The sequence below is a fragment of the Chlamydotis macqueenii genome, chromosome 5, assembly GCF_036417535.1.
Source record: "Chlamydotis macqueenii isolate bChlMac1 chromosome 5, bChlMac1.mat, whole genome shotgun sequence".
Lineage (NCBI taxonomy): Eukaryota > Metazoa > Chordata > Aves > Otidiformes > Otididae > Chlamydotis > Chlamydotis macqueenii.
Genome location: NC_141560.1, coordinates 22803477 through 22817128, shown reverse-complemented (window position 1 = coordinate 22817128; position 13652 = coordinate 22803477).

Genomic DNA, 13652 nt, shown 5'->3' with positions numbered 1-13652 from the left:
GTCCCCTGTGTGGTACTAATGAACTAGCAGACAAATTACAGATTCCTGTCTTTTTCTGCTTTGGACTAAAAGTTAGCTAAATAAGTTTGAGGTTATCCTGTACTTGTGGCTTGAGCCTAAAATAAAGCCTTATTGGATCAAACTAACAGATTATCAGCAGACAATTACTCTACTAGTCATCTATCTATGCATTAAATATCTATGTTTATAGAAGGCCCTGACTTCTGATGCTCCATCAATCTAGTTCAATCTATGCAGGTCACGCTTGCAGCATTTGTTTCTGGGAGGACGAGACTGAGATGGAATAATTTCATTGAGGCAGTTGCAGTAACAGTCCTGATAGACACTTCTGTGCTTCTACAAAGAGTCAGATAATGGAAGGCAGGCAGCTTACTAGCTCTCAGAAGTTTCTGGGCAGAACAAGCAGTTAACTGAGAGCCAGAGAACAGAATTGCATCTCCTCCTACCCTGTTGGACACTGTTCTTCCCAGCACTTCATACTCTGTGTAAAACACCTACGGTAGTTGCAGCATCTTAAAATATCCTCTTGCCTACTATAATCAAAGTCAGGAAATTTCTGTTATGGAAATTTTAATCTGTCTTTTCTTTCCCCTGCAATTACTGAATCCACAAATGTCTATACTAGTATTTTAAGGCTAGAAGAAAATTTAATTTGTTGATAGATTGTCAGTTGCATTTGTTGGGGGCTGTGAAATCAGCAATTTATATGCTACTTACAGAGGGGTCTCAAACATTGGTTACAGTTAACTGAGTTTTATGACCCACAGCAACTAATTTTTCACCTTTCAGTGCTTTGGTCTTTATGTTGACTCTGTAAAACCCCTGTTGGGAGGTGAAGGAAGTTTTCAGTATGTGCTTGGGTAAAATGAAGTCACAAGAACCAGTGTTTGCTGAGCAGTTCTGAGAGCCATATGATCTATTTAAAGGTTGTTATTAGTATGTTAGGTTTCAGCTGGACAACCAAACTCTTCTGTCATTATCTGGGCTCCAGCTTGGACAGCAAAGAGCCTGACAAGCCCAACCAGTTGAAAACCAGTCTGTAAGACTTCTGGGTGATCTATTGCATCCAAACAGGTGTAAGATTTAAGCCATCAGCTGCTTTGAACTGCTTATTGCTTGCATATGTGAGCCAGACGGTCATCTCTCATTCCTGGTTCTGATCCTTCCTCCTTTGTTCAAGCAGCCATTTGGGTTGCATATTCTCTGCTCTTGCTCTGGCCCTTCTCTTTTGGAGCCAGACTCCTGACCAGCAATTCTGTACTTCCTGCAAAAAAGCCTTTGTGGCCATATTTGACTCCTTAATTTTTCTGACTTTTGACAACGTTGTTACCTTGCCTTTCAACTTTGTATCCACCTCAACTTCTCAGTTCCTGACCTTGCTTTTATAGAGTGTTGATATCAGCCTGTCCCAGCTTGGTGGCTGCACCCTGATCCCGAGCCCTTGGACTCACTCTTTGCAGGATCCCCACAGTAGTTTCCATAATTTAAACATGTTCTGTCACACTTACAGTCCTGAACTGCAGAGTTGAAACAGCAAAAAATTAGACTATTTAATGTGATATAGTGATTTTTACTGCCATTCCTGTAAGTACAATTCTCTAATTCTGCCTTTCCTAGAACAGTCAAACTAAAAGCCTTATTTATCAAGCCTGAATTACTCGGGAGGCTCAGGTAAGGGCTTAAGTTTTCAAATATGTTTAAGAAAGAGTTATTGTTTTTATGCCTCTACTAAAACAATTAAGAAGGATAGTCATCTAGCAAAAGGATTCTCAGAAGCGTTGACAGCAGAAGCTATCTAGTTCACTGTGGTGGGGTGACAAGGTGAGGAGAGGAGGAATAAAAAATTCAGCATAAAAGTAAAGCTGGTAAGTGAGAAAGGAGACACATTTGAAGATTGAATATTCCACAAGGAGAATGACGAGCCTTCACAGTAAAAAGAAGTAATTATAGCTGTCTGGTTAACTTTTCTTTTCTGAGAGATCATCTTGATGATATGTTATGGTAGATGAGATGGTATTACAAGTTGTTTTTCTTGACATGAATAAATGTTTGTCTTTGCCAAGCCAAAAATACAACCCTCTTGAGTACTCACATACAAATAGCTCTCTGAAACTTACTGGTGGCAGGTAGATGAGTCATCTTGTTTCATTATATTTGACAGTAATTATTGTAAGCATGGATCTACTGGGAGAGTCTAGAGAGGATTTCTCCTGGTTTTGTGTCTGCCTGTTCACCACCTGTATTCCTTAATGCGACACAAGACTTATGAAGAGTAGAAGGCACCAGACCTTGAAGTTGGGGTTGTCCCTAAAATAAAATAATATTTGGAATAAATTCTTGGCACTCAGTCCTTAGAATTTGAGATATGACACTAGTGTTACTTGGGGAGAGAACTGGGAGTTTAACCTTGGAACAGTTTGAACTTAAAGGAAGTCTTCTAAAGTGTTGTGGAACAACTAAAGGTTGTTCCTCATGACCATTTCAGTCTTGCAGGTGTTGAGGTAGCCAGACAAGGGATGTCTCAGATCTGAACTGTTTTATACTTGTGGAAAGATAAGGCATTTAGTAAAAAATGGATTTATCACATCTGGTACTACATTATCCTTTGCCCGTGAAACTCACTGAAGATAAAAGGAATACAACATATATCTATTCCCACTGACACAATGAAAGAGGAGAACTTGAAAGGTATCTTGTGTGAAGAAAGTAAAGAAATATAAGATTGTTCCATGAACTGCAAAGATGAGACTCTGAAGAGAAAACACTGTGAATGAAACCAGGTGGCTGGTATTGATAGTACTTCCATGTAATTATTGACATCAGAATAAACTGATTAAAGGCCATGTGCACTAACTTTGTACATTTGGCAGTTTCTTCCAGAAGTATTGAACAAAGAATCACAGGCCCAAATTTGACATAGTAAGACAATCCAGAATGTAAGAGTTATAGCATCAGCCCCCAAACTCTTATACCAGTACAGCTCTGCACTTCACATTAGAGAATTATGGCTTATAGAAAGGAGACAAGAAGGTGAAAAATCATTGAAAAATAGGTGTATTTTTAATCATAGAATCTTAGAATCATAGAATGGTTAGGATTGGAGGGGACCTTCAAAGGTCATCTAGTCCAACCCCCCTGCAAGGAGCAGGGACATCCACAACTAGATCAGGTTGCTCAGAGCCTCATCCAGCCTGGCCTTGAACGTTTCCAGGGATGGGGCCTCCACCACCTTTCTGGGCAACCTGTTCCAGTGTTCTATAACTGTCATCATAAAAAATTTTTTCTTAATTTCTAATCTAAATCTACCCCCCTCTATTTTAAAACCATTACCTCTCATCCTATTGCAACAGGCCCTACTAAACAGCCTCTCCCCATCTTTCTTGTAGGCCCCCTTGAGGTACTGGAAGACTGCTATCAGGTCTCCCCGGAGCCTCCTCTTCTCCAGGCTGAACAGCCCCAACTCTCTCAGCCTGTCCTCATAAGAGAGGTGCTCCTGTCCTTTTATCATCTTCGTGGCCCTCCTCTGGACCTTCTCCAACTGGTCCATGTCCTTCTTGTGTTGGGGGCTCCAGAACTGGACGCAGTACTCCAGGTGGGGTCTCACCAGGGCAGAGTAGAGGGGGAGAATCACCTCCCTCGACCTGCTGGCCACGCTCCTCTTGATGCAGCCCAGGATGCGGTTGGCCTTCTGGGCCGCAAGGGCGCATTGCCTGCTCATGTTAAGCTTCTCATCCAGCAGCACTCCCAAGTCCTTCTCCTCAGGGCTGCTCTCAATCCATTCCCCGCCCAGCCTGTATTTGTGCTTGGGATTGCCATGACCCAGGTGCAGGACCTTGCACTTGGCCTGGTTGAACTTCATGAGGTTGGCACAGGCCCACCTCTCCAGCCTGTCAAGGTCCCTCTGGATGGCATCCCTCCCTTCCAGCGTGTCAATGGCACCACACAACTTGGTGTCGTCGGCGAGGTTGCTGAGGGTGCACTCTATCCCACTGTCCATGTCGCCGACAAAGATGTTGAACAGGGCTGGGCCCAGCACGGACCCCTGAGGGATGCCACTCGTGACCAGTCTCCACATGGACATCGAGCCGTTGACCACCACTCTCTGAGTGCGGCCATCCAGCCAACTCCTTATCCATTGAGTGGTCCGTCCATCAAACCCATGTCTCTCTAGTTTAGAGAGAAGGATGTCATGAGGGACAGTGTCAAAAGCTTTGCACAAGTCCAGGTAGATGATATCCATTGCTCGTCCCTTGTCCACCGATGCCATCACCCCATCATAGAAGGCCACCAAATTGCTCAGGCACGATCTGCCCTTGGTGAAGCCATGTTGGCTGTCACCAACCACCTCCTTGCTCTCCATGTGCCTTAGCATGGTTTCCAGGAGAATCTGCTCCATGACCTTGCCAGGCACAGAGGTGTGGCTGACCGGCCTGTAGTTACCTGGGTCTTCCTTGTTCCCCTTTTTAAAAATTGGGGTTATGTTCCCTCTCTTCCAGTCATCGGGGACCTCACCAGACCGCCACGACTTCTCAAATACGATAGCCAGTGGCTTGGCAACTTCATCCGCCAGTTCCCTCAGGACCCGCGGATGGATCTCATCAGGACCCATGGACTTGTGCACCTTTAGGTTCCTCAGATGATCCCGAACCTGCTCTTCGAGTACAATGGGCAGTTCTTCATCCTCGCAGTCCCTGCTTGCACCTTCTACAGCTTGGGTGGTGGGACAGGAAATCTTGTCGGTGAAGACTGAGGCAAAAAGTCATTGAGATCACATCATTCCTGTGTTAGAAAAAGGATGAGACTTCATCCGAGATAAGTCTATATTTTGTATAGATTTTAAAAACATCTGTGGTAATATTTTTTTTTTTTTCAAAATAGCCACATGCTGTCATGAAGAAGACTTAAAATCTGTATAATGTTGTTGAGATGATACATCATCCTTCTACAGAGCTTTGCCTGTTTTGTGTCCAGCATCATTATGCTAAGTAATGGAAATGCTCCCTCTCATAGGATTAGTGGACTGTCTCATATATGGAATTTCTCTAATTTAACACAGCTACAACGACAAGATCCAGCTATCCAACAACCAGAACACAAGACACCTCTTTTCTTACCCTTGTGTGAACCAGAAAAAGCACAGTTCTGTACTCTAATGGCAGCAAGGTGTTCAGGTTTGTCCTGAACACAGAGCCAATGTGATCCCCCGTCAAGTCAATGAACAGTTGATTATTAGCTCAGTTAGTTTTTTGTAGCTTGTAGAATGAAGAGGGGCTTTTCACTTCCATTCTCAGTTCTTTTAGAACTCCCTGCTTGTAATTCGCAGATGTAGCTGTCAGCATCCCTTTTCTTTTCTGTTTCTTACAGATATTTTTTCTACTTGTTTACACAGTGTTTGCTAGATTACTGGGAGGCGAGAGTCTGGCTTCCAACAGCAGAATTTGGCTATAGTTTCTAAGCAGTTTTTTTTGTTAATCTATTAACACACAATTAACCTTTTAAGAGCCTATCACAATCGTGGGTTTAGAACCATGAGTAAAAAAAAAAATGTAAGTGAAAGACCTAACTTACTTTAAGTATCACTTTGGCATTGTTCAGTGCTTTTATAGAATCATAGAATATTTAGGGTTGGAATGAACCCCTAAAAGTCATCTAGTCCAACCGCCTTGCAAGGAGCAGGGACATGTCCAACTAGATCAGGTTGCTCAGAGCTCTGTTCAACCTGGCCTTGAATGTTTCCAGGGATGGGGCATCCACCACCTCTCTGGGCAACCTGTTCCAGTGTTCCACCACCCTCATTGTAAAAAATTTTTTCCTAATATCTAATCTGAATCTATCTCCCTCTATTTTAAAATCATTACCCCATGTCCTATCCATGTTACTTTTAGAATAGTAGTCTCAGATATTTTACAAGAAATATATGAACTCATCAAAATATCACCTCTAAAATGTTTTTATCTCTTCTAGAAACCAGGGCAGATAATTGAAACTGCTTCTCTAAAGCAACATGGTGGAAAAACACAAAGTGATGATAGTTTTGAACTTATGTCTCCTCTTGTATTGAGACCACAAGGCCAAAACTTCCTGGAAGTCCAGGTGCTTTTGACAATGAATTGAACTGGGAAGAATAATAAGACTATTCTGTGGTGAAATGCTCAGAATATCTCAGTATCAGTACACAAATCTTCAGTGAACTGCTACTCTTGTTGAAAGTGTTTTGTTCTGTGAGACTAGAATATTCACTCTCCCATCATTTAAGTAATCTCTTTTAAAAGTTAAAGGATCAATTGGATCTTTGATGAATTGAAATTTCCAGGACAGAAATAATTGTCACCCCATTGTGATAGTAGCCTCCTGCAGTCAAGACTTCTCCAGACTGTTTTTTTGGATACACTACTCAAGTTTTGAGGTACCAGTTTCAGGTACTGAAGGTGGTCTGAATTCCAAAAAATAATTGCTCAACATTTTGTGATTATAAGGCCCTATTCCAGTGTCCGAAGCTGTGAGGGAAAATATTTGCATGCATTTCACAGAGAAATGTCCTCAGTATGTCTTAGACCTCAACAGGGACTTAATAGTTATAAAAGCATTTTCCTACCAGTAGTTTTATGCAATATAAAAATATTGATTATTAAAAGAACATATAATTAACCTCAAATTAATCTTTAAATTACATTCAACTGTAAATAACCTTAACAGAGTTAATCAGCTATGGTTACTTAACACATATATAATTGTAGGTGCTTCTGCATTAAAATAAACAGTATATTAGTGAAGTTGTAGCTTTCTTCTATCCTTTTTTAGAAGACAATAAAGATTTAAATGATACAAGTTTATATATCTATTGTGATGATACATTAATTAGCAACATGGCACCTTAATCTTTTGTGCAGAACGTATTTATGTAGATCCAATGTAAAATTAAAGCAGCACCAAAATCTCTCTCCACCTAGAAAAGCATATGTGCTCACACACCAGTGCAGACAGATAGTGCCTGATAACTTTCCCCCCTCCAATACCACCAAGGTTTTGAGCAAGCAGCTGCTGATAACCAAGCTAAAATACATTGAAGATTATAGAAAGAGGTCTTCATGAGAAATAACCTCTCAACAGCATTGTGAGCATAAAAGAGCACTGTTAGGAACAACCTTCAGACTGGAAAAAAAATCTCAGTTTCTTATCCTTTTTCTGTGTTTCCTCTTCAGTTTCCTCTGAAGCTAGCACATAAGAAAAATGATTTGAAAAAGATTTTTAAGGGCTATATGTTGACATGGTTTTTGCACAGTGCCACTTCTAAAGCTTTTAGTGTAGTCTAATGCAGTGATGTTTAAAGGCAGGAAACCATTTTAATATATGGGCTTCTAGTAGAGATTCTACCTTGACCGCTTAATCCCCTATAGAGCATTGGGAACACCTTAGAAAGTGTGTTGTAGTTTAGCCCTGCTCAGAACCAAGCTATTCAGTCTCTCCCTCACTCCCGCCATGCTCCAGTAGGACAAGGAGGAGAAGTGGTAAAGAAAAGAAGGCAAAATTCATGGATTGAGATTAAAACAAAAAATTAAAAGAATAACAGAAGAAAACAAAGCCCAATAACAGAAAATACTGAAGCACATAATTTACAGTACAATGGCTCACAGTGGATCCTGATGCTCAGCTCCCTCCCAAGCAGCAGGAACCTCCCCTCAACATCCTTCTCACTGATATACTGAGCATGATGTCACAGGGTATGGAACAGCCTTTTGGCCAATTTGGGTAAACTATCCCAGCTGTTGGCTAATTAGTAAACTATCCCAGCTGTGTCCCCCAGCCACAGGTGTCACTAGCTTCTCTCCCAGCTCAGGTGAAAATTAACTCTGTCCTAGCGAGAATGAGGACAGAGTGAAAGGCCAGTTTTCATGGATGTGGTATTCACTCTTATGCTTAGATTTTTAAAGAGGCCTCAGCTGTAATTTAGATGACAAATAAGGAATAAAAACTCACTCCTACTTACATTGAATCCCTTAGAGCAAGGAGGATGCAAGCAGGAAACTGCAGGGTTTGGCTATAGAGAATTAAGTTCTCAGGCTGGAATAGCTACGGGCTACCTTTATTCACGGTAGATTGTAGTGTTATGGTCTAGCCTTTAATATTTATGGAGCATTTTGAAGATGAATAGCATAATACACAGCATTGTAGTGCTACAGTTATTGGGACTACTGCTGTGAAAGACTCTAGTATTTTTTAATAAGGATAGTGACTAGAAAATTGTCCATCAGAAATGTAACCGAGCCTGAAAATGAGCAATGTGAATGGTGCTTTTTAAAAAAAAGAAGAAAAAAGCCCTCCAAGACAAATAAACACACGCTACCAAACGCTTATTTTATGAAATTACACTCCCTTTCCTCTGTAACTGTTGTTTGTCTTTTTAAGTGTCAGTAGCGTATATTATATCTTCAAGAGTTCCCATAGAGTTCCCATTTGTGCCTTCCCTAAAGCCCAGCTGACTTTCAGTTACTGCCGGACACAATGAAACTGTGGTAAGCATTCTTTAAAAGTTAGAGTGCACTGTTCGCTTTTTCTCAATCTGCTGCTGTTAATACAGTTTATAAAAACATAAATAAACATAAATTCTGGCAAGAGTTGCACTTCAGACCTCGTGCCTGTAGTCCCTGTCACGGAGACAGTTGCTTTATCCTGGTTACTAGTGAGGCTGCAGCCTCTCACAAAGAAGGAAAAGTAGTTTAAATTCTTGTGTTGTATATGGTTATCAAGGGGGAAAAAAAAGTGTATTATACTGTGAAAAGTGTGAAGATTGCTGATACAGTAGGAAAAAAAATACCCTGGAAAGAGAACCTTGAACCAGATTTCCTGCTTGTCATCATTTACTCAAAGATAAGCTGAAAGCTGTTATTTGATCTGATTTTGGCCTAGGTTTCATATAGTCTTGGAGGTGAAATCATGCAGGGTGTGGAGACAAGGGCACTTCATGTAACTCCTGAATTACTGAAACCTTACGAGAGCCTTTGCCTGATCTGTCTACAGTAACAGCTTTTCTTGTAGTTTTCTGGTGCTATACACTCAGGATAGCAATCCCTCTTCTGGCTTGGACACAAGGGGAAACCACAATCTGACTGAAAACACACACACAAAAAAAATTGTTCTGATTTGGCTTTTCTCTCATATAGATTTTTATCTGTGTTCTGGCAGCTTTCTGTGGTCGTGAACGCTTGGTCAGTCCTGATATCTTCTACCAACCAGACAACACTGAGTGTGGATGCCATATTATCTATAACTATTCTGTGAAGTATAGGTTATTTCTGAGGAGTAGAATGTTTTCCAATATTTTAGTTTTCTTGATACTTTTGTTTGATTCTTTTTCATATGACTTCAGAGAAACTTTCCCAGGCAAAGCTGTTGCCCAGAAATGCACCCTTTCGTCCCTGTTGGCAAAAGCTCATCCTGCTCTGATGAAACCTGCAAAGTGACAATAGCACCATTTAGGACAATTACAGCAAAATACCTCCTATGAGTCACGAGTTGTCATGAATGGGAAGGAGATGGTGGGACAAATACAACTGAAGGACATAATTCAAACAAGGTCGTGTCCTGTGATCTATAGTACCATGCTGATGATGCATACGACAGAGGAACTAGCAGAGTGGTTTATATCACATTTCCTTGACTGCCAAAGCTTACTCTTCCAAATAAATCACAAGGGCATCTGAAACTCTGCCATTGGAGATGGTGTAGGCTGGGTTCTAGCTCTGGGGGTGAGGTGGACTTTCACTGAGGTGACATTCAGCCAAACGCTTGGGAATCAGTTTAGTCATTGGGATAAAGTGCTTTGTTGCATGAAGAGAAAGCAGTGGGTTTGCCTCTGGGACAGTTACTGACACTGGGAGGGGTAAGGGCAGAATTGTATTCTCTGTGCATTAAGCAAATTCAGATGGCACCAACAGTTCTGAAAGAGCAGCACTATCTCTCTGCATCTTCCTGGTGGAAAAAGATGTGAGGACACAGCACCATTTTGGAGCTGATTTAGGGACTGTGGGACAAATACACATCTGAAGAGTCTATTTCCTAGGTGGGAGCACCTAGAGTTTGGAGTGAGCCTCATTGTCTTCTCCAGACAGATATTTATGTGGCATAGCTGAGAACAGTTGCTATTCTGGTCTTATTCATGGTATATAACATTTTGGAAAAGCCTGCTCCAAAGCTAAGAGAGCTAAAGGTCGCCTAGGCTAAGAGCAGCTGAAAATGACTGATTTAAAGTCAGACTTCACTTTCATGTGATAAAACTGTGTGTCATATTCTTGACAAATACCTAAGCAGATCCATAAACAAATGAAGAGAACTCTTCAGCTAGTTCTGAATTGGCTTCTTTCGATACATTAAGCTATACAAGTTAGTCATTAATTTTCTAGTATGGATCAAAGGTCACACACAAAATTATGAGGCTTCACAGGAAGTTGTTGACACATGAGAAGCTGACACTCCAGCGTTTATAGGCAAGAGTAAATCATTAGCAAAGTTTTTACAAAGCAATATCCTCAGCTAATTAGAAGTCTCCTAATTATATTTTCCTGACAAGAGGTGGAAGGAGGAGTAGAGTAAAATAAATAAATAAACACCAGTGAAAAGAGGAAATTAGAAGAGCAATTGTTAAAAGTCATTAATTGAACCATTAAGTAGTTCTTTATCAAGCAGCACTGTGGTAATAGTGCTGACATATGCACTGATTGCATATACTGAAGCAGCACTAAGCAGCTTGGATCCATCTGTGAATTTTGGGCTTAGGGGAGCATTCATGGAGGTCTGAAAGTGAGTGTGTGTGGAATAGTAATTAAAATTCCTGGGTCCTGCCTTCACTTTAGCCTGGCTCAGTGGCTCTATTGATCTGCACAAGTATTAGGGTCAAATGCTTGTCTGTCCATCCGTGTGTCTTTATGGCCAGTGCCGGGAGTGCCACACTGAACATAGGCCTATGCCTCTACCAGAACTAGCCCACACAGGATACGGTCACACATGGCACGGTCATGCATGGCATCCGCAGGGAGGCCCGCAAGCTATCGTCTGCCTTTGCTCCTGAAAGCCCATCTCAGTCAGTGCATCGTCAGCGTACTGCAACGGTCAAACCCTTCAGGTTTGTCAAGTGCTGTTAGATCTTTGGCTGAAAAATGACAGCTCCCTTTCTAGATTCTGTGTGGGTGCTTTCCAATTGCAGGCCTTTGATGAAGTGCCCTGGCAAAACAAGGACAGGAGGTGATGCCTCCTCTAGCTGAACTCTGAAATCTGCTATTTATCTGTGTCTCTGCTGCAGGTCAGGAGCAAACCTTTTCTCAAGCACTTGACATGCATTGCTCATGTGGCACGGGGGCCTCGTGCTGGAGTAGGTACAGAAATCACCTTAGCTTAAACCAGATTATTTACGTCTTTTCTTATGAAAAACACTCCTTAAGAGCTAATTGTTAGTGCTGGTTTGAAAATAGATTAATTACTCTCCTTGCTAAGCAGCTCTTCTAGAGCTCAGATATAAAATCCAGTCATTCAGCTAAAATAGTTGGGATTTTTTCTACTGAATGAAATGTAAAGGGAAAATATGTTCCATGTTCAAAAAGATACAGACGTAGTTTGTAGTTCCTGTGGAGACTCTCTTGATGCTGTTCACAGATATGTTTCTCTGTCTTCTCCCTCTATTTTTGTCATAAATGCAATATTTGTGAGGAAAGCAAGGTAAGCTGCATGTGCAGTTCTAGTCCCTCTGTGTATGACTCAGCCTCAGTAATGAACAAATGCAGGACCAAACCTCATGGTGGCACTGGTAGTCCCTGCCCTGCACACTTTTCCCCAATAGGGGAGATTTCTGCTAGACTAAGCCAGGAATGGTTTTAAGTTGCTCTTTGACATGGGTAATAGTGCCTTTTACTTCTCACCAACCTACTCTGCTGACCTGCTAAGCTCTATGTGTTTATCTTTAAAAGAGCCCGTGACTGGAAACAGACCTGAGCTTGGCATGTACTGCCCTGAAGGGTTACGGCATGGGCTTTTCTATTAGAAAGGGCAAAATAGGACTGAAAGTTTTAAAAAGAGAAGTGGAGGCCTCACAGGGAAAAAGGTGGAACTTAGTTCTTTAAGCACTCTGTGATCCAGTTTCCCATCTGAAATAGTAGGATCTCTTACAGGGTTGCTTAAAGAATAAATTATTTTATTGTAATGGCTTTGTGTTCTCTAGTCACTTAATTTAGCTTTTCTCACACAGCCATAATTTTCAGTATCTGATTTTTTTTAATGCAGTTGTATTTTGAATGCTTATTAATTGTACATCTGCAAGTAAGTAAAGCGGAAATCAATTTAATCCTGTTTGATTCTGTAGGAAGCCTGAAACAGTAGGTTGGAGAAATGAAAACTGACCCATTTCTCTTGATAGCGAAGACTGTGAACTCTGTAATTGCTTTGCCACCATAATATGGCATTTTGTCAAGGTATTTCAGAGCTCACTGCTTTTGCAGTGCACTTTTCTGTTTTCTGCCTTCTGGCATCCATTGCTTTAATTTCTGTCTTAGTGTCCTGCTTGTGTCTGAACTCTGACCTCATGCTTTTTCCAAAAGAAGCTGAGTGCAGTACAGTGCTACATCAACCCATAGCCTGCTGAGAGAGGGGTAGAAATATGCATAAAGCCCAAGAGTAGGAGAGAACCAGAAGTTCAGATAGGGATCAGTGGGGGTTTAATGTCCTAAATCCTGGGGTCCTGAAGATAAGCATAGTGAAATTATATACCAATAAATATGTTAATCTGTAAGTGACAGTGGATGTCTTTGCTAGACAAGATGGAGATGTGACGGAGACATAGAATAAAATTGATTTGGCAGTGGAATGTAAAGGTTTCAGCAAACACAGTTTTGTCTCTCACTCTGTTAGTGACGAAAAACACCCCAGCTGGGGTTAGAAGCTGAAAGCGTCATTCAGTGGCATGTAGTGGCGTGTCTGATGACAACAAAAAGACACACAACCCTTGGTAGTGGGTGAACAAACTATATATATAGGTATTTTTCTCCTTTTTATTTAAAAAAATAATGCAAAACACAGATCAGCTACTGCTGGTTCCTTTCTCCTGCCTGATATTTTAGCAGACTTACCCTGGCTATTAAAGTTTAATTTTCCTTCAGTAATTTAGAATCAACTAGGGGAGAATTAAAGCAAAATACCAGTGTAAGTAGTTCAGTGGCCTCTTGCTATGTTCACCCTGACTCGTTCTCCTTTTACATGTGATCAGTCACAGGGTTGTTTCTTCTCTTCAGTGAACCACTCCAGCTTTCCAAATGATCTTCCCCTTTACAGTTGTCTTTGTGCACAGGTGTGCATGTTGCTCTTTCCTAATGCAAAGAGCATTAAAGCAAGCACAGACCACGTGTTCAAGGCCAGAGAGTGGCTGCATACATCTAAGATTAAAAATAAAATCTGTCTGAAGCTCTTAGTCCCAATCTCCTCACTCCAAAATGGCTTGCATTCCCTTCTCAAAGGAGGAAATATTCAGAGGAGCATGCATGCAATTAAATATTCTACTCACAGGAGGTATCCTTGTAATGTCTTAAGGTCCTGTTGTTTATCTGGATATTTTATTCCCTCCAGCTAAACAGGGAGACAAGTATTAGAAT